The sequence below is a fragment of the Lepidochelys kempii genome, chromosome 1 (genome assembly GCF_965140265.1).
Source record: "Lepidochelys kempii isolate rLepKem1 chromosome 1, rLepKem1.hap2, whole genome shotgun sequence".
NCBI classification, from domain to species: domain Eukaryota; kingdom Metazoa; phylum Chordata; order Testudines; family Cheloniidae; genus Lepidochelys; species Lepidochelys kempii.
Window position 1 is genome coordinate 559,047 of NC_133256.1, and position 3,361 is coordinate 562,407.

The 3,361-nt window shown below is 44.2% G+C and overlaps 1 pseudogene; it reads left to right on the forward strand.

Moving 5' to 3' along the window:
* The first annotated feature begins 2,216 nt into the window (after positions 1 to 2,216).
* Positions 2,217 to 3,161, forward strand: LOC140912250 (olfactory receptor 52E4-like; annotated as a pseudogene).
* Positions 3,162 to 3,361: the final 200 nt, after the last annotated feature.

Here is a 3,361-nt window from a genome sequence, read left to right on the forward strand (position 1 = left end):
GACCTTGTTTCCACTTTTTTAGGATCCTTTTTTGTTTTTTAAATCACTGAAGATCTCCTGGTTAATCCACTGTGATCTCTTGCCGTACATCCTATCTTTCCTATGCAGTGGGATAGTTTGCTCTTGTGCCCTTAATAATGTCTCTCTGAAAAACTGCCAGATGTCTTCTATTGTTTTTCCCCTTAGACTTCCTTCTCATGAGATCTTACGTAACAACTCCCTGAGTTTGCTAAAGTCTGCCTTCTTCAAATCCATTGTCTTTATTTTGCTGTTTTCCCTCCTACCATTCTTTAGAATCATGAACTCTATCATTTCATGATCACTTTCCCCCAAGCTGCCTTCCACTTTCCATTCGCAACCAGTTCCTCCTTCTATGTCAACATCAGGTCTAGAACAGCCTCTCTCCTCGTAGCTTTCTCCCGCTTATGGAACAAAAATTTGTCTCCAATACATTCCCAGAACTTGTTGGATCATCTGTGCCCTGGTGTAGACAGCATGAGATTAATTCTTCCATCAACCTAGCTACCACCTCTCGGGTATTACCTATGCTGAGGGGAGAACCCCTTCCCTCTGTGTAAGTAGTAATTATATTAAAGAGCTAGGGAAGCACGGCTGTAGAATTTAAAATGTAAACAACCCTTCAAGCAGATCTTCCAGAAAAACATCCAGTCTTGATCTGCCAAGATGCGAAATTGGAGAATCCAAGACTTTTCTTCTCAGTGTGTCCCAGTCTTTAAACACCAATAGTGTGAACTATTTGGCCCTAATTTCAAGCTGGAATTCGCCTGGCTTCAGCTTCCAGCCCTTTGGTCTTGCTCAGCCTTTCTCTGGTAGATTATAGGGCCCATTATTACCAAGAGTTTTCTCCCCATAAAAGTCTCCACTTGGGCATTTTCTTGATAAATTAGAGAGATATACACTTTCAAGTCTAACGATCCGGCTTTTTCTCCATCCTCCAATCATTTTTGTGGCTCTTTTCTGCACCCTCTGCATGTTTTCAACATCTTTTTTTTCAAATTTGGACTACAGAACTGGATGCAGTTTGTTAAACCACTGCCATGCACAGAGGTAAAATCCTTCCCCTGCTCCAACTCACCAACTCAACATTTTCCCCTACTCAATCAAATACCGCTGAGAAATCAAGGTACGTTGCATCTGTGTTGTTCCCTTAATCCACCAAATGTGTACCCCGATCAACCAATGTGTACTCTCATAAAAGGATGAAATCAGGTTTATTTGACAAGATCTGTTTTGCATAAACCCTGTTGGTGACTGCCATTACTTACATTTCTAGACTTTTTTTGAACTAATCCCATACCAGCTTTTCCATTCTTTCGTAACCTTGTCAATTATTTAATGAAAAAAAAACCCTTTCCCTTTCTTTCTTAATACCTTACATTTAACACAGGAAGTGACATATAACTTTTCTAGAATTTCTCTTGTTGTTAATATACTTAATAACCTCCTTTTTGTGATCCAGAACCCTGCCAAACATGGAGTTTTCCCTGATGTCTTAATTTCACTTATCAATTTTCTTAACTTCCAATTTCTATTCTTGGCTCTATATTTTCCCTTTTGCCTCTTTGTTACATATTACTTCCCATCTCTTCAATTGCTGCCTTCACTTTACCACTGAACTGAGTTTTTACCCAAACTTGTTCACTTTGTTGACTGTGGAATCATGAGTTTTCCACTTTTTAATAAACTTTTATCAATGAATCTCTCAGCACATGTCTTCCCAAAAGTTTGTTTTTTTCCGTCTGAGATTTTGAGCAACTGGATGAATGGGGAACCCCCAAAGGTATGGACTCCCTATACTGGCTCTCATTGCCTGAGATAACGATGGATAACCAGGATCCACACTTGTGTTTCCTGCTGGTGCCTCTTCGGGGTCTCCCACCACAAAGTGTAGGAACTATTAATGCAGGGAGCACCACAAAATATGGAATTGGATTTAGTAGGGTTATTGTTCATAGTTATTTTCTCTGAATAATGAAAATGTAATTTTTCAGTGTGTGAGCGATCAATGTGCTTCTCCAATGAGACCAGCTTCCAGTAGTGCAGGCAGTGTTTCATATTAACATTGTCTCTCCATTCAGGCATTTACACTACGGCCATCACCTGAGATCCTGGGAACACACAGAAAATCAGGGATCATACGGTAAATGCAGGAGACACCCTTATGCCTCAGAGTTGGACACTTTCTCCCCTACTCCATGTCAGATTTGAACACAGCCAACTTCACCAGCCCCTCCACCTTCATCCTGCTGGGCATTCCTGGCCTAGAGGCAGCCCAAATATGGATCTCCATTCCCTTCTGTGCTATGTACTCCATAGCTGTCTTGCGGAACTTCACCATCCTGTTGATCGTGAAGAGGGAGCCGAGCCTCCATGGGCCCATGTACTATTTCCTGTGCATGCTGGCTGTCACCGACCTGGTCCTGTCCACATCCACCCTGCCCAAAATGCTGAGCATCTTCTGGTTCAATTCCAGGGAGATCAGTTTCAGCACCTGCCTCACCCAGATGTACTTCATTCACTCCTTCGCAGGGATGGAGTCTGGAATCCTCGTGGCCATGGCTTTGGATCACTATGTGGCCATCTGCCATCCTCTGAGATATTCCATGACCCTGACAAACTCTGTGGTGGCCAAGATAATCCTGGCCGTGGTGCTGCGCGGTGCTGTACTTGCATTACCCTACCCCTTCCTGGCGAGGCGGTGGCCATATTGCAGAACCAACATCATCCCCCACTCCTATTGTGGGCACATAGCTGTGGTGAACCTGGCCTGCGCTGACATCAGCATCAGTAGTTACTATGGGCTGTTTGATCTTTTGTCTGTGAATGGAATGGATGCGTCTTTTATCGCTGTGTCCTATACTCTGATCCTCCGGGCCATCTTCCGCCTCCCCACAAAGGATGCCCGGCTCAAAACTTTTGGAACCTGCATCTCTCATCTTTGTGCCATCTCAGCTTTGTACATCAGATTTCTTCTCCTCTCTCTTCTACTGGTTTGGCCACAATGTGCCACTGCATTTCCTTTTTCTCATGCCACTGTGTACCAGGTGGCGCCCCCTGTGCTACACCCCATTATTTATGGGTTGAGGACCAAACAGATCCAGGGCAGGCTGCTCCAGCTCTTTACTCATAAAGAGTCCTAAATATTTACTTCTTATGCCCTGGCCCTCACACCGAGGTCCATGCAGAGCTGTCTGGTGCGTGGCCCTGGGCGCCTTTCCCGTATCACTTACTGGACAGACAGAGACATTAAATCCTTTCCTGTCCTTACTGGGCTCTGTCAATGTGATAAACTGCGGAATCAGTCTGTGTGTAAGCGGGGGAATAGTCCCACTCTTGTGCG